The sequence below is a fragment of the Heterodontus francisci genome, chromosome 13 (assembly GCF_036365525.1).
Source record: "Heterodontus francisci isolate sHetFra1 chromosome 13, sHetFra1.hap1, whole genome shotgun sequence".
NCBI lineage: Eukaryota > Metazoa > Chordata > Chondrichthyes > Heterodontiformes > Heterodontidae > Heterodontus > Heterodontus francisci.
Window position 1 is genome coordinate 31,541,448 of NC_090383.1, and position 19,128 is coordinate 31,560,575.

Here is a 19,128-nt window from a genome sequence, read left to right on the forward strand (position 1 = left end):
CAAGTGATGGAACATCTGTCAGAGCTTCCAGCGGCTATGTGCACCCATGAGCGGATGATGGAGGAGTCCATCCAAGCGATGATTGCTGCCATGTCTCTGATGTGTGTGTGTTTGGCTTCCTCCATTGAGAGATTGGCGACCCACATGGAGAGCCAAATCCAGCAGATCACTCAGTGGATGTGGAGATGCGCGTAGACCTGTCTTCATGGCCTTGGCCATGAGCTCAATACACTAGTGGCATGGCAAGAGGGGGATGAGGTGCTTGGGTTCTCCACCAGGTCCTTGTCCTGTTCAGGTGAGCAGGGAGATACAAGTGTGCCTTGCAAGGCTAACTTCCGCTTCTGGGAGCTCCTGTCAGGGCGCTCCTGGTGTGAACAGCAGTGGCTCCATCGCCTTAAAAAGACACGATGACATAAGAGGGTCCTGCACCTGTGCAGGACGCCCTCAGCATTCTGGGGCTCTCCAGGCCTCAGGCAGCCAGAGGATGGCTGCTAAGGTTATCCCAAGACATGGGGCAGCACGATCAGCAGACTACCTCCACCTCAGCTGCAAGCGCAGAGGTGGCACCTCGTAGAAGCACTCGTAAGAGAGTTAAGAAGAGCACCTAGCTGCACTTGGGAGACACGGGTGATTAAATTACCTGGTTGCTAAGTTTCCTCCGTAGTGTGCGCCTCGATAAATCTTTCACTCAATCTTACTAAATGAGCAAAAAGGAAGCTATGTCAGAAGTGCTGGTATGGAAGGTTACGTCATCAGAACAGATGCGACAGAGATGGCGGAACTGTGGGAATGGAATGGAATCCTCAGAGAAAGCCGGGTGCGAGGAAGTGCGAGGAAGAGGTAGCTGTTGATATCGCCAGAAATGGAGACAGAGAAGTCGAGGACGGGATGGGAAGAGTCAGTGATGGACCATGTGAAGGTGAGAAAATCTTGAAAACTAGAAGCAAAGTTGATGAAGTTTTCCAATTCTTCCTATGGGGTGACGGTGGTGTAGTGGTACTGTCACTGACTTGTAATCTAGAAGCCCAGACTAATGCCTGGCAGACACTGCTTCAAATTCCACCACAGCTGGTAAAGTTTAAATTCACCTAATTAATAAAACAAAATCTGGAATTGAAAGCTAGTGGCAGTAATGGTGCCATGAAACTATCATTGATTGCCATTAAAAATCCCATCTGGTTCATTAATGTCCTTAAGGGAAGGAAAGCTGCTGTCTTTACCTAATCTGACCCACATGTGACTCCAGACCCACAGCAATGTGGTTGATTCTTAACTGCCCTCTGAAATTGCCTAGCAAGCTGCTCCGTTGTCAAGGGTAATTTGGGATGGGTAATAAATGCTGGCCTTGCCAGCAATGCACACATCCCATGAAAGAATTTTTAAAAAAAGCAGGAACTGGCACCGATACAGTCATCAATGTACCAGAAAAAAGAGGTGAGAGAGGGGGCCTGAGTTGGACTGAAACAATGCATGTTCCACATGTTCCATAAAAAGGCAGGCATAGCTAGGACCCATGTGGTTACCCATTGTTACAACCCCATTAGGGTCTGTTAACTTTTAAAAAGAGAAAATAGAATTCCCAGTTATTACTGAAAGAGTTGCACGACTAGATTTCACGTTTTAAACAAAAACTTCACTGTATGAGAATTAAACAAAGTAAAACACTATTAACTTACTGCAATTTGGAAATACTTATTTTTTAAACTTAAAATCTTCACAGTACATGAAGACAAATACTTTAAATTCTAAATCTCAGCAGAACACCCTTGTTTCACTGTTACTTCCACCCCAACAATTTTCCCTATACGTTGCTGGATCTTGGCAGTTTGTTCACTTCTCCTGGAACCAAATGCAAATTGTACCACAGCTCTAAGAAATTCACTTTGATTTCTTGAGTATCTCAGCTGTCTTCTGAGGTTTGAGATTTCCTGGGAATTCTCCCTCTAGCTTTGGCTAGCCAAATCCTCCAGTTCACCTTCAACACCTCATAAATTTGGACTTCCCAGCTTGAGCTCAGGCCTGCCTCAAAACAGAAACACCCTTGGTTCCTGATGGCTTCTCTGCTGCTGAGTCCAACTGCTTATCTGAAGCCACCAGCTTTCCAAATGTCAACTGACCATCTGTCTCAACAAGCACCCAAAAAAAAACCTGACCTCAAAAGGCATCTCCCTAGCAACATCTATCTCCATAGCTGTGATACAGGTGGGATGTCCCAGATAGCAATTTAAACTACGGGCTGGATTTTACCAGCCCCCAATGTTGGGGATCGTGTCAGGGACCCATAAAATACCTCTGGGAGAGGCCTGCCATGCTTCCCGATGCCAGGAAGGCCCTGCCCCATTTTACTGGCAGAGGCGGGGCCTCAGAGTTTGCCCCCCCACCCCCCGCTCAGCGGTGGCACCCCAATTTAAATATTCAAAGCACTATTTACCTTGCCTCATTCTGCATCCTGCTGCCTCTCAGTCTACAGTTCTGCATATTCCTGTGAATGGGCATCTCTCACGGTGGTGGCTGGCGACTGGTCGGACCTCTCTTCAAGGAAGAAGCGGAGAGCCCTCAGTCTGTCCTGGTGGGGGATGGAGGTGTAGAGAGATTGGATGTCTGTGGTGAAGAGGAGACAGTTAGAGTCAGGAGATTGAAAATTGTTAACGTGACAGAGGGCATTGAGAGAGTCATGGATATAGGTGGGAAGAGACTGGAGAAGGGGAGAAAAAGTAGGTTTGTAATGGGAAGAAATCAGTTCAGTGGGGCAGGAACAGGCTGAAACAATGGGTCTACCAGGGTAGTCCTGTTAGTGAATCTTGAGAAGGATGTAGAAGCGGGCTGTTCAGGATTGGGGACTATGAGGTTGAAGGCTGTGGAGAGATCAGGTCAGTGACAGTCCTGGAGATGATGGCTTGATGTTTGGTGGGGGTCATGGTCTAGGGGAGGTAGGACGAAGTGTCAGAGAGTTACCATTTGGCCTCTGCAAGGTAGAGATTGGTTTGCCAGACAACAACAAAACCACACGTCTTGATTGTTGATGACAGGTTTGATGACAATGTTAGGGTTGGTCCTGAGAGAACAGAGTGCTGCAAGTTCAGAGGGAAACAGGTTAGAGTAAGTGAGGGGAGCAGAGGAATTGAGATAGCTGATGTCATATTGGAAGTTCTCAATGAAAAGATCAAGAGAGGGTAAGAGGCCAGAGGGAGGGGTCCAGGTGAAGGGAGAATAGTGGAGACGGGTAAAAACATCCGCTATGCGGGGGTGGAGGGGGCAGGGGGTTGCTGGTGGGTAGGACTCCTGGCCAAAGAAGTTAATTGCTTAAGAGAAGGTCGCGCTTAACATGATTGGATTTTTTGAGGAGGTAACAAGGAGGGTCAATGAGGGTAGTACACTTGATGAGGTCTTTATGGATTTAGGCAAGGCTTTTGTTAAGGTCCAAGATGACCGGCTGGTCATTAAAGTAAATGTCCATGAAATCCAAGGCATTGTGGCAAGTTGGATCCAAAATTGGGTCAGACGAAGGAAGCAAAGGGTAATGGCTGATGGGTGTTTTTGTGACTGGAAGGCTGTTTTCAGTGGGGTTCTGCAGGGATCGGTACTAGGTCCCTAGTTTTTTGAGGTATATATCAGTGATTTGGACTTGAATATAAAGGGTATGATTAAGAAGTTTGCAGATGATACAAAATTTGGCCGTGTGGCCAATAATGAAGAAGAAAGCTGTAGACTGCAGGAAGATATCAATGGACTAGTCAGGTGGGTGGAACAGTGGCAAATGGATTTCAATCTGAAGTGTGAGATACTGTATTTGGGGAAGGCTAAAAGGCAAGGGAATACAAAATAAATGGTAGAGTACTAAGAAGGTGGCTGCTCAGAAGGCATATGGAATATTTGCCTTTATCAGCCGAAGGATAGAATATAAGAGCTGGGAGGTTATTCTGGAACTGTATAAAACAGTGGTTAGTCCACAGCTGGAGTACTGCGGACAGTTCTGGTCACCACCATTATAGGAAAGATGTGATTGCACTAACGAGGGTACAGAGAAGATTTATGAGGATGTTGCCTGGACTGGAGAACTTTAGTTATGAGAAAAGATTGGATAGGCTAGGGTTGTTTTCTTTGGAACAGAGGAGGCTAAGGGAAGTCCTAACTGAACTGTATAAAATCATGAGGGGTCTAGATAGAGTGGATAGGAAGGCCCTATTCCCCTTGATTGAGGGGTCCATAATAAGGGGGCATAGATTTAGGGTAAGAGGTAGGAGGTTTAGAGGGGATTTGAGGGGAAAGTTTTTCAAACAGAGGGTGGTGAGGATCTGGAACTCACTGCCTGAAAGGATGGTAGAAGCAGAAACTCTCATAACATTTAAAAAGTACTAGGATATGCACTTGTAGTGCCGTAACCTACAAGGCCATGGACCAAGAGGTGGAAAGTGGGTTTAGGTTGGATGGATTCTTATAGGCTGGCGCAGACACGCTGGGCTGCATGGCCTCCTTCTGTGCTGTAATTTTCTATGACTCTATGAAGTGGACATGGAAGCAAAGGCGATGAAAGAAGAGCTCAGCATTGTGCCAAGCTCAAAATTCATTGAGGTTGGGCATAAGGGGATGAAGCTGAGGACTTTGCTAAAGACAGGTCGTTCAGGGTCAGAGGGGAAGGTTGAAGGATATTGTGAATATACAGCAAGGTGTAAGATTAAAAGAAAGGATGAGGTCAGATGGAAGTGAAGGGGAAGAAAGATCCAGAGGAGCATTGCTACCCAGGAGTTATTGAAGCTTGCGATCCTTCACACCTGAAAGGAAAAGAAAAGTTTTTTGTTGAAGTGATGAATGAGATGAATGAAGGATGAGATGAACTTGCAGACCAGGACAGCTTTGAGAGTGAGTTGGTGCTGCTGAAGAGAGAGAGGAATATCTTTATTGCTATGCAGGCCCCCATCTGCCAAGAATGAGACACATTAATTTCACCACATGAACGTTGACTTTTAAACTGTTACTGGAGTAAAGAAAGAACTTGTTTTTAAAAAAACCCACCAGACTCTTGACGGAAAGACATTTGCATAATATTTGACAGTACTTGGAAAGGACAAAAGGGCCACTCCCTGCTCCAATTTAATCCACTATGGACTTTTGATTACCAGACATTGAAGGTGGAGAAGCCAGCATTCCAGATTAACTGCTAAAATGGCCGAATACACAAACAGACATGGTCACATGACTAACTGGCAGTTGGCGTTTTTTTGAATTTGAACTTGCCACAGAGTTTTAAAACTCAGAAAGCTGTTTGCTCCTAGATTAGAAAAGCCCTCTCGTGGCTGGCTTGCCACCGCCTCCTGTCTGTTCATCTCTTTTTCATCAGCTTTGGAATCCATTGAAGACACAGGAACCTCAAGAAAGAAAAGTCTCCTACAGTGAACAAGGTTTAAGAAGAATACTGGGCCCCAACGAAAAGCAAGAATTATCTACAAGCAAGAACTACCTACAAAAGGACTACAGTAAGCTCAAAGCACAGTAACAAGAAACTCTTACGATATTGCCTCAAACCTCTTTATTTTTCCTTCTGCTCTTTTCTTTCTCTATTTGCATGTGCATATCGCATATGCAGGATAGCGTGGGGCGTGGCATGTATCCGTAGGTGTTAACGGAATTAGAGTTTACGTTTAAGTTTTAATAAATTTCACTTTTCTTCTTTAAACCTAAGAAAACCTGGTGTGCTCATTTCTTTGCCTTGTAATTGGAAAGCGGTGAACAAGGATTCACCAAAGGGGGAGCTCAAAACACCGTGCGTTTAAAATTAAACCCTGTTACAATAAGACCAGGTGAAGGCTGTGGAAGACCCCTAGACACCTTTCTCACCTGGTCATAACATTATGGAATACCTCCATTTAGCCTGCAAGCGAGACCCGCAAGTTTCTGGCTGCCTATCATTTTAATTCTCCACCTTGTTCTCACCTGCCCTCTCTGTCCTGGGCTTCCTGCAGTGTTCCAATGAAGCTCAAAGAAAACTCGAGGAACAGCTCCTAATTTTTCGATTTGGCACTTTACAATCTTCCAGACTCAACATTGAGTTCAATTATTTTAAACTGTAATCTCTACACTCATTTTGTTTCCTTTTTCTTTGCAGATTTCAGTTTTACTCTTGTTTTTCTCTTGTTGCTTTCAGACAGCAGTTGTTCATCATTCTGTCATTCATACCTCCTCTAGGCACATCGTTTTTTTCTTTACTTGTCACATTAACAGTCCATTTGCCCCTGCACCACCAACCCTTTTGTCATTTAATCACTCCTATCTTCCCTTTTGTTCTTTTTTCTCTCTCACCCTTTTCACTTGCTTAAAACCTATTACACCTCCTACTTTTCCAAATTCTGATGAAAGGTCATCAACTTGAAATGTTTCTGGTTCTCTCTCCACTGATGCTGCCTAACCTGCTGAGTAATTTCCAGGATTTTCTGTTTTTATTTCAGATTTCCAGCATCTGCAGTATTTTGCTTTTGTACCACATTAGCAATGTTTGATTCCCACTTTCAAGAAAGAAATAACTATGTCTTTGATATTTTTTGGGGGACCAGTTCCATTTTGCTCCTTTCCCTGTGGGAATGGATTTGATTGAAATGACTTTTCACAAGAAATACAGTAGAGGTCTCTGCTCACCAAAGACAGCAGCTAAAGGTAAAAAAGGAAAAAATGCATTTATATAGAACCTTTCACAACCTCAAGACATCCCAAAGTGCTTTACAGCCAATGAAGTATGTTTGAGGTGTAGTCACTGCTGTAATGTAGGAAATACAGCAGCCAAGTTGTACACAGCAAGCTCCCACAAACAGCAGCATGATAATGACCAAATAATCTAAGTTAGTGATATTGAATGAGGGATAATTAATGGCCAGGGCAGTGTGGGTAACTCCCACGCTCGTCTTTGAAATAGTGCTAGGGAACGTTTATAACCATCTGACAGAGCAGATGGGACCTCGGTTTATTGTCTCATCCAAAAGAGTGTTTTTTATGCTCGACTCTCTGGAATGAAACTTAAACCTGCAGTCTTCTGACTCAGAGGAAAGCATACTAGCAACTGAGCCACAGCTGATGCCATTGATTGTACGGAAATTTTTCTGGGATGTGGGCATCACAAGCAAGGCTGGCCTATCATTATTGCCTATCATTAGTTGTCCTTGAGAAGGTGATGGTGGCCTTCTTGAACTACTGATAGTAGTTCAATACAACTGAGTACCTTGCTAGGCCACTTCAAAAGACAGTTAAGGGTCAACCAGGAGAGTGTGGGTCTGGAGTCATATATTGGCCAGACCAGGTAGGACAGCAGGTTTTCTCCCCTGAAGGACATTAATGAACCAGTTCTGTTCTTATTACAATCCATCAGCTTCATGTTCACTTTTACTAATACTATATTTTAACTTTTGAGTTCTCAAAATGCCACAAGAGGATTTGAACTCACATTCTTATAGAATCATAGAATGGTTCAGCCCGTCGTGTCAAACTGGTTCTCTGCAAGAGCAACACAGCTAGTCCCACTCCCCCGCCTTTTCCCAGTAGCCCTGCAAATCTTTTCTCTTTAGGTAATTATCCAATTGCCTTTTGAAAGCCCCACGTAAAAAAGCTTTTCCTAATGTCAGCATTCGTTCTTTTGCCATTCACCTTAAATTGTTGTCCTCTGGTTCTCGACCCTTCTGCCAATGAGAACAGTTTCCCCTATCTATGCTGTCCAGACCCCTCATTATTTTGAAAACCTGCATCAAAATGTCTCTCAATCTTCTCTTCTCCAAGGCGAACAGCCCAGCTTCTCCCATCTATCCACATAACTGAAGTCTCTCATTCCTGGAACCATTCTTGTATATCTTTTCTGCACCCTCTCCAATGTCTTCACATCCTTCCTAAAGTGTGGTGCCCAGAAATGGACAAAAAGTTTTAGCCCAGGTCTTCTGGCTATTACTAGTCGAGTAACATAACCACTGCACTCCTGTACCCACAAATTTAGCTGTGACAGGACTCAATGTTACATTTCACAAAGTGTAGAAGAATTATCCTGAGATAAAATGGAAGTGTCTTAGGAGAAATTCACAGGAACATAAGCACAGGAGTAGGCCATTCAGCCCCTCGAGCATGTTCCACTATTCAATTAATTAATGGTTGATCTGCATCTTAATACAATTTGCCTTGGATCAGTAGCCTTTAATACCCTTAGTATCTAATATGTTTAATTACCCAATTGAACTAGTTTCAAGAGCTTTTTAATAGCTTTTCTGCTACTCTTCATGTGAAGAAATGCTTCTTGGCATCATCTCTGAATAGCTTAGCTCTAATTTTAGGGTTTCACCCCCTTGTTCTGGATTTCCCCCACCAGAGAAAATAGTTTCTACTTGATTCTATCAACTCGTTTGATCATCTTAAACACCTCAATTAAATCACTCCTTAATCCTCTATATTCAATGGAATACAAACTTGGTCAATGCAATGTGTCCTCATAATGTAACCCTTTTTGCCTGGTATAATTCCAATAGTTCGGCAATGTACCCCCACTAAATGGGGTAGCATTAGAGACTCAACTATGTGGGTGTGGGATTGGAGTTGCATTTACTGCCAGCCATGTGTCAGTGGTAGCACTCTCATGACTAAGTCAGAAAATCATGGGTTCAAATCACACTCCAGAAACTTGAGTTCAATATAGGCTGACAATCCTGTACAGTCAAGTTCCATTGAAGTGACCGCGTGGGTTTTTGCTGGGTGCTCCGATTTCCTCCCACAGCCAAAGACCTGCAGGTTGATAGGTAAATTGGCCATTGTAAGTTGCCCCTAGTGTAGGTAGATGGTGGGGATGTGGTGGGGAATATGGGGTTCATGTAGGATTAGTATAAATGGGTGGTTGTTGGTTGGCACAGACTTGGTGGGCCGAAGGGCCTGTTTCAGGGGCAGCAGAGTGGCGCAGTGGTTAGCACCGCAGCCTCACAGCTCCAGTGACCCGGGTTCAATTCTGGGTGCTGCCTGTGCGGAGTTTGCAAGTTCTCCCTGTGACTACGTGGGTTTTCGCCGGGTGCTCCAGTTTCCTCCCACAGCCAAAGACTTGCAGGTTGATAGGTAAATTGGCCATTATAAATTGCCCCTAGTATAGTTAGGTGGTGTGGGGATGTGGTAGGAATATGGGATTAATGTAGTATTAGTATAAATGGGTGGTTGATGGTCGGCACAGACTCGGTGGGCCGAAGGGCCTGTTTCAGTGCTGTACCTCTGAATAAAAATAAATAAATGAAAATTGGGAGACATGTGTAATGGTAAACTGATCTGCTATTGCTTGTTCTTCACTATTGTCCACAAGGACCTGCAATGATTCACCATTGCATTTAAACTATTAATATGCTTACAGTATGTACAAATTCCACTATAGTTGTGAAAATATTTATAGTTCCTGTTCTGTTGTACCAACTAGGGAACCAAAGCTATTAAATATAATATAATAATATTTGCTTCTAGTTTTTCAATGTTTTTTACTGGGGTTACTTGTAAAATAAAAAGGATTTTAAATGCTGCCGATTACGCCGGCTTCATGTAAAATGCAGCCCAGGATGTCTTAGAGCAGTCATTGACAGAATCCATTTGGTTAGAGTTAAGAAACAATAGAGATACAATTACACTACTGAATGTATTCGATAGGCCCCCAACTAATGGGAAAGAAAAAGCAGAACAAATGTGCAAGAAAATTACAGGAAGGTGCAAAAACTGTAGTGTACTGATATTGGAAGACCTTATTTATCCTAATATTGACTGGGATAGCAATAGTATAACAGGCAGAAGCAGTGAAGAGTTTCTAAAGTATATTCAGGAGAATTTTCTACTGAGGGAAGTAAGGGTAGAAATTGCAGAGGCACTGGCCATAATCTTCAAATTCTCCTTTGGATACAGGGATGGTGCCAAAGGACTGGAGAATTGCAAATGTTTTGCCCTTGTTCAAAAAAGGGTGTAAAGATAAGCCCAGCAACTATAGACCGATCAGTATAACCTTGGTGGTGGGAAAGCTTAGTCTGGGACAAAATTAACAGTCACTTGGACAAATGTGGTTTAATTAAGGAAAGCCAGCATGGATTTGTTAAGGGCAAATCATGTTTAACTAATTTGATTGAGTTTTTGATGAGGCAACAGAGAGGGTTAATGAGGGTAATACAGTTGATGTGGTGTACATGGACTTCCAAAAGGTGTTTGATAAAGTGACACATAGCAGGCTTGTCAGCAAAGTTGAAGCCCATGGAATAAAAGGGAGAGAGACAGCATGGAAATGAAGCTGGTTGAGTGACAGGAAATAGAGAATAGTGGTGAATGGTTGTTTATCGGACGAGAGGAAGGTATACAGTGGTGTTCCCCAAGGGTTGGGCTAGGACCACTGCTTTTCTTGATACATATTAATGACCTAGATTTGTATGTGCAGGGCACAATTTCAAAATTTGCAGATGACTCAAAACTTGGCAATATTGTGAACTGTGAGTGATAGACTTCAGGAGGACATAGACAGGCTGGTGGAATGGGCGGACAAGAAGCAGATGAAATTTAATGCAGAGAAGTGTGAAGTGATGCATTTTGTTTGGTAAATGAGGAAAGGCAATATAAAATAAATGGGAAACAAAAACAAGAAATGCTGGAATCACTCAGCAGGTCTGGCAGTATCTGTGGAAAGAGAAGCAGAGTTAACGTTTCGGGTCAGTGACCCTTCTTCGGTCACTGACCCGAAACGTTAATTCTGCTTCTCTTTCCACAGATGCTGCCAGACCTGCTGAGTGATTCCAGCATTTCTTGTTTTTGTTTCAGATTTCCAGCATCCGCAGTATTTTGCTTTTATAAAATAAATGGGACAATTCTAAAGCGTGTGAGGAGCATAGGGACCTGGGGGAATACGTACACAAATCATTGAAGGTGGAAGGGCAGGTTGAGAAAGTGGTTAATAAGGCATAAAGGATCCTGGATTATAAATAGAGGCATAGAGTACAAAAGCAAGGAAGTTATGGTGAACCTTTATAAAACACTTGTTTAGCCTCAACTGGAGTATTGTGTCTAATTATGGGCACCACACTTTAGGAAGGATGTGAAAGCATTGGAAAAGGTGCAGAAAAGATTCATGAGAATGGTTCCGGGGATGAGAGACTTCAGTTAGTTGGACAGTTCTCCTTAAAGAGAAGGCTGAGATGAGATTTGATGGAGTTGTTCAAAATGATGAGGGGTGTGGACAGAGTAGATAGGGACAAACTGTTCCCATTGGCGGAAGTGTTGAGAACCAGGGGACACCGATTTAAGGTGATTGGCAAAAGAAACAACAGCAACATGAGGAAAAACTTTTTTAATGCAGCAAATGGCTAGGATCTGGAATACACTGCCTGAGAGTGTGGTGGAGGCAGATTCAATCATAGCTTTAAAAAGCTAAATGGATAATAATCTGAAGAGAAGAGATTTGTAGGGCAATGGGGAAAAGGCGGGGAGTGGGACTAGCTGACTTGCTCTTTCAGAGATAAAAACACGAAATGCTGGAACCACTCAGCAGGTCGGGCAGCATCTGTGAAAAGAGAAGCAGAGTTAACGTTTCGGGAGAGCTTGCACGGACATGATGGGCCGAATGGCTTCCTTCTGTGCTGTAACTATTCTATGATTCTATTTATATCGTGCCATGTTATGTCTCAGTAATATTTTAGACAAAAGCCTACTTTGAAGTGCAGTGGCTGTTCTGAACACAAACATAGCAGCCATTTTGTGCACAGCAGGATTCCACAAAGAGGAATGAGATGAGTGACCAGTTTAATATGTTGTTCCAAATGTTGATTGAGTCGTTCAGGGCAACAGAATAATTCCTTGCTCTTCTTCAAATAGTGCTGCAGGATCTTTAACATCCGCCTGAATGACTTGATTAGGGGTGGGGCTTTGTTTTTTTTTTATTTAGAGATACAGCACTGAAACAGGCCCTTCGGGCCACCGAGTCTGTGTCGACCAACAACCACCCATTTATACTAACCCTACACTACCCCCATATTTTCTACCACATCCCCACCATTCTCCTACCACCTATCTACACTAGGGGCAATTTATAATGGCCAATTTACCTATCAACCTGCAAGTCTTCTGGAGGTGGGAGGAAACCGGAGCACCCGGAGGAAACCCACGCAGACACAGGGAGAACTTGCAAACTCCGCACAGGCAGTACTCAGAATCGAACCCGGGTCGCTGGAGCTTTTGTATGGAAAATGTGTGCGTTCCACATAACAAAAAACTTTGCATTTCTAAACAGTTCCTTGCACGTGAAGCACATTGAAACATTTCTAAGATATGAGGCAATTTTAGGGTTCCCAAACGTCCAGAATTACCTTGGAGTCAGCAAGAATCAAAAATTCCAGCAATGATGCAGAAGCATTAGAGGGGTGTTTAAAACAATGTGTTTTTTCCCATTTACTTTGAACACGTTTGTTTATTAATTATAAAGATATTGGAAATGGGGAGAAAGCTGTTTGACTGACAGTCAAGAATCACTCATTTGGGTAACGGAGAGCATATTCACTTATCAATTGGCATGGGAAGGCAACGTACTGTGATAATAGATGTGTCGAACAACCAATGGTAGCAATGTGGGGGAGGTGCAGTTTGAGGTAGGATACCTGCAGGAATATGTCCAACTGAATTGGCAACTCTAGATGATGTGCTATACAAATGCAGGTGTTTCTTGATTTCCCATGATGAAGGTAGTCATCAGAAAAGGTCTGCTAAGCGTTCAAAGCACTTTTGGTTAAGAGTCCACAACTTTGGCAACTTTCATTGCCAATCACGTGCATTGCAAAAATCATTAAAGCCAATATTTCCCATGGTTCCAGTGGTATAGAGTCATAGAGTTTTACAGCACAGAAACAGGCCCTTTGGCCCAACGTGCCTGCACCGACCATCAAGCACCTGTCCTAACTAATCCCATTTCCCCACACTTGCCCCGTAGCCTTGTATGTTATGGTGTTTCAAGTGCTCATCTGAATACTTCTTGAATGTCGTGAGTGTTCCTGCCTCTACCACCCCTTTCAGGCAGTGTTCCAGATTCCAACCACCCTCTGGGTGAAAAAATTCTTCCTCAACTTCCCTCTAAACCTCCTGCCCATTACCTTAAATCTATGCCCCATAGTTATTGACCTCTCCGCTAAGGGAAAAAGTTTCTTCCTATCTATCCTATCAATGCCCCTCATAATTTTGTATACCTCAATCAGGTCCCCCCTCAGCCTTCTCCGCTCCAAGGAAAACAACCCCAGCCTATCCAGTCTGTCTTCATAACTGAAATGCTCCAGCCCAGGCAACATCCTGGTGAACTCCTCTGCACCCTCTCCAGTGCAATCACATCCTTCCTATAGTATGAAGCCTTGCAATTTATTAATCAGCCTCTTTCTGCACTGCTGATCATCATTGCTATTTTAGCAGAGTCAGCCTAAAAAAACAAGATTTTCCGGGAGGACAATAACAAGTTGTTGACGACTTTTATATCTCATATTAGATTAACTCTGAAAGTGTGATCAGTGCTTGATTCATTGTTGCTACTTCTGTGCCTTTAAAGGGGAATTAAAGCACATGGGATATATACAAAGAGCAACATACCACAGTAGAATTTGTGGTGAAGTTTGTTAAAAATTGCTTAATGCATTCACTCTATTTTTCTGCACACGCTGTTTTTGTACAGCAGTCAACACTTTTATTTTAAACTGGTCAACACCTGCGTAAAATTGATATACACAGCAACGTAAAAACATTTTAAGCAAATTGAACATGAACTTTGTGGCTTGGAAGTTCTAAGAAAGAAATAAAGACTTGCATTTACATAGCACCTCTCACAACCTCAGGATGTCTAAAATTGCTTTATTGCTAATGAAATATTTTTGAAGTGCAGTCATTGTTATAATGTAGAAAATGCAGCAGTCAATATGCACACAGCAAGTTTGCATAAACAGCAATATAATAAAATGACCAGATAATCTTTTTTTATAAGGTGTTAGTTCAGGGATAAATGTTAGCCAGGACACCAGGTAGAAAACCCGTGCTCTTTGAAATAGGACCAGGGGATATTTTATGTCCCTCTGAGACAGCAGACAGGGCATCATTTTAACATCTCATCTGAAAGATGACATCTCTAACAGTGCAGCAATCACTCAGTACCGCATTCAAGTGTCAGTCTTAATTTTTTCTGCTCAAATCCTTGCAATGGAAATGTAAACCCATCACCTTCTAACTCTAGAGCTGAGAGTGATACCACTGAGCAATGGCTGACACTACATTATCTGTCACGATTTTTTTACTTGCTCTTTCATATTGTCATGGAACCACATCAAGTGGCTAATTTAGTAATTGTAAAGCAAGTGGATGAGGTGCCACAAATGATCAACAGGAAACTTACTGACTACAACAATCCTACAATGAGCTTAAAAGGCCATGAACAGGGAACATACGATGTTACTCTATCTAGGAAGCTCTTCAGCTATAAGGTATGTGGAATCCTATGCATAAGGCTGCCTCCAAAGGCTGGGATAAAACACTTTGAAGAACTTCCACCCCATGTATTCCAAACCATGAAGGCCAATGGCCAAGTGAGAATTCAATAGTTTCTTTACTCAGATTATCAACTGTTTTATTGATAAAGTCTTTCCACTAAAGGTGAGCGAACCAAAGTTTGTCTCAGTGATTTAGGTTAGGCAAACAAGTTTAGCTTTAGTTATCAAAGTTCATCTCGGCTGTAAAATACATCACTCCCATGTTTTTGGGCTGTATCTTAAATTACCAACTTCTAGCCTTAAATCTAACATTTCAAGCCGACTTCATCTTTTTTACCTTAGGCATTGCTCCACCAGCCCCTAAATACACTAGCTCCTGAGAGAGGCAAGAATCCAGAGACCTGCAGTCAATTCAGGAACAACGCTGGGAAATTCCCAAGTCAGCCAAGCAAGCTCCAGAAGACAGCAGTTCCATATTCCTCTCCATAACTACTAATAAATGCAACCTACTCGCTCTGAGTGGCAATGCTACCACCTATCAAGTTTCCTTTCAAAGTACCATAGTGATTCTATGGTTGATAAATGTCTCTACTGTTAATTCCAGAAGGTGCTGGCTCTCTAAAAATAAATATTTCCTGGCATCTGAACTAACTCTTTGCCTATGAACTGTATTGGCATGACTTACAGTGCTACCATCCCTATCCATGTCAAATAACCTATTTAAGTAGACTGAGTACAATCTCCCCATTATTTTATAACCTTCAATCTTATATCCTTCTATGGCCTGCATTTCTCCAAATTGAATAGCCCTTACACTTGGAGCATATCCTTCTAACTCAGAGCTCTGAGGTTTGCTATTACCTTGGTTTCTCTCCTCTGCACCTTGGTCAGAGATTTACTATCCTTCACCATGAACAAGGATCAAAATTCAACATAATACTCAAGTGCAAACATACCAGATGCTGAAAGTATAGCACTGTTTTGTACTCAATGGTCTTAGCAATACAACTTAAAACCCTGTTTGCTTTCCTGATATCTATCTCCACACCACTTTAATGAGCAATCAACTGTTACACTGAAGACTCTTTTGTAATGTTTCCTTGAGTAAGCACCCCTACATGGTACGTACATGCTTCGAGTTTCCTAATAATGAGTGCAGAGTGCAGAGGTCCACATTAAATGACATCTGACAGAAAGGGCCCATTTGCCCAAATTATTTAAATTGGTGTGCAATCTATTGATTTAGTCTGAGTTACTAAGCCCCATCTCATACAACACATGCACAAACTTGTTATTGACCCACCAGTACTATTATCTTAAAGAAAGTCTTTGCCATTCCTTCAAGCGACCATCTTAACCTGATACTGTTTCAAATTAGTTGGAATCAAATTATTGGCATCAGGCCCTGAAATTCAGCAGGCAGGTACAATTTCTAATTATGTTGGTGAGAAGGGTGTAAGTACAAGGAAAAGCCCAGTGTGGTGAAGGAAAAGGCACAAAGAGAGATAGAGACAGATTCAGGCTCACAGAAGGGTGTAGATGCTGACAAAGGACAAATACAAATGCAGGAACAAATGTGAACAGAGGAGTAGGTAAAGGCATGGGACAATTACAAACTCAGAAAGAATGGAAGGTGAAAAATAGGTGCAAGAGTAGGTGCAGTATTGGCATTTAATTTCAGCTGGTAGCACTCTTGTCATTGATCCAGAAGGTTGTGCGCTTCAGCCCCACTTCAGGTCCTGTTTACATCTGAAGGACATTGGAGATGTTGCCTTTCAGATGGAGCATTAAACATAGGTATAGTCTGCCTGTTTGGGTGGGTGTAAAGGATTCCTTGGCTGCATTTAAGCACAACAAAAACTTGCATTTATATAAATGTCTTTAATGTAGAAAATATCCAAAGGCACTTAACTGAGGCACTTTTTTATTTGTTCATGGGATGTTGATGTCACTAGCAAGGCCAGCTTTTACTGCCCAACCTTAATTGCTCTTAAGAAGGTGAAGGTGAGTCACCTTCTTGAACTGCTGCTGTCCATGTGGTGAAGGTACAGACACAGTGCTGTTAACAAGGGAGTTCCAGGATTTTGACCCAGTGACAAAGAGGGAACCGTGATATATCTCCAAGTCCAGATTATGTGTGACTTGGAGGGGAACTTGCAGGTATTCTCATGTGCCTTCTGTCCTTCTATGCAGTAGAGGTCATGGGTTTGGGAGGTGCTGTTGAAGAAGCATTGGCGAGTTGCTGCAATGCATCTTGTAGATGGTATAAACTGCTGCCACAATGTCCTGGTCATGGAGGGAGTGAATGTTTAATGTGGTGGACAGGGTGCCGATCATGTGGGCTTCTTTTTCTTGGATGGTGTCAAGATTCTTGAGTTTTGTTGGAGTTGCACTCATCCAGGCAAGTGGAGAGTATTCCATTACAGTCCTGACTTGTGCCTTGTAGATGGTGGAAAAACTTTGTGGTATAAGGAGATGAGAATATCCAGGCTCTGAACTGCTATTGTAGCTACAGTATTTATGACATTGGTCCAGTTAAGTTTCTAGTCAATGGTGAGCCACAAGATGTTGATGTGAAGGATTCAGCAATGGTAATGCAGTTGAATGTCAAGCAGAGGTGCTTATACATTCTTGGTGGAAATGGTCATTGCCTTGCACTTGTGTGACATGAATGTTACTTGCCAGTTACTAGTCCAAGACTTAATGTTGTCCAGGTCCACCGAAGCTCCTCAGTCTCATCAGTTCCTTCCATGACAACATGCACTGCACAGTATAGTTTGATGGCTCCACCTCTGACAGTTTTGGCATGAAGAATGGAGTGAAACAGGGTTGTGTCCTAGCCCCCACTCTGTTTGGCATCTTCTTCTCCATACTCCTGACCTCCGCCTTCCCTGCAGATATGGAAGGAGTCTACTTGCACACTAGGTCAGTTGGCAAGCTCTACAATCTATCAAGGCTGAAAACGAAGTCAAAAATACATCGCATTCTGATCAGAGAACACCTCTATGTTGATGACGCTGCACTAGTCGCTCACATGGAAACTGAGTTGCAAAGACTTATGGACTGTCTCTCCCATGCCTGTAACTTGTTCTCCTTGACTATTAGCATGAAGAAAATCGTATTCCTGGGACAAGGTGTTGCATCTTCCACCCCTGATCACATTAAATAACACCCCAATGAAAGTGGTTCACAAATTCTGCTACTTTGGGTCCACAGTGATGGACTATCTGTCCCTTGAGCAAAACTCGAAAGCAGTTACCACCTTTGGCTGACTCTTGAAATGCACATGGGATAACACCAAGCTAACCCTTAGGACCAAGTTGATGGTTTATAAGGCCTGTGTTCTCAACGCCTTGCTGTATGGCTGTGAAACATGGGTGAGTTATGCTACCACAAACGTTGATGCCACAAAACTATGTGAGTTATGAGGAGGATGTAAATAGGCTTCAAAGGGATTTAGACAGGCTGAGTGAGTGGGCAAGAACATGGCAGATGGAATATAATATGGAACAATGTGAAGTTATCCACTTTGGTAGAAAAAACAGAAATGCAGGGTGGTGAAAGATTGGGAAGTGTTGATGTCCAAAGGGATCTGGGTGTCCTTGTTCTTAAGTCACTGAAAGCTAACATGCAGGTGCAGCAAGCAATTAGCAAGGCAAATGGTATGTTGGCCTTTATTGCAAGGCGATTTGAGTACAGGAGTAAAGAAGTCTTGCTGCAATTGTATGGAGCCTTCATGAGACTGCACATGGAGTATTGTGTACAGTTTTGGTCTCCTTACCTAAGGAAGGATATACTTGCCATAGAGGGAGTACAACGAAGGTTCACCAGACTGATTCCTGGGATGGTAGGATTGTCCTATGAGGAGAGATTGAGGAAACTGGGCCTATATTCTTTAGAGTTTAGAAGAATGAAAAGTGAGGAGGAATTTCTTGGAGAGTGGTGAACCTTTGGAATTCTCCACCCCAGAGGGCTGTGGAGGCTCAGTCATTGAGCATGCTCAAGGCAGAAATTGATAGATTTCTAGATATTAAAGGCATCAAGGGATAAGAGGATAGTGCGGACAAATGGAGTTGAGGTAGAAGGTCAGCCATGATCTAGTTGAATGGCGGAGCAGACTTGTGGGGCCGAATGGTCTACTCCTGCTTCTATTTCCTATGTTCCTATGTACCAGGAAAAGAAGCACAATGATTTCCATCTTTGCTGTCTGCAGCACATTATGGGTAGATCCTGGCAGGACAAAATCATAAATGTGGCAGTGCTTTCAAAGACAGAGCTCCCAAGTGTGTTGTCACTAATCACACAGAGGTGGCTTTGGTGGATCGGACACATCTGCAGGATGGAAGATGGTCGCATACCCAAAAACCTTCTGTATATTGAGGTAGCCAGGGCCAGATGACTGGTGTGTTGCCCAAAGCCCTGCTTCAAGGATGCTTGCAAGCATGACATGAAGGCCCTAAATGTCGACTATCGCACCTGGGAGTCACTAGCCGGTGAAAGACGGAAATGGCGACACATCCTGTGGACTGGCCTGCACTACCACAGCGACCAGTGGCTACAGCAGCCGGGAAACAGGTGCCAATACTGAAAACAACAACTCACAGCATCACTTGGCAGCTTCATGTGTGGCATTTGTGGCAGAACCTGCCTCTCA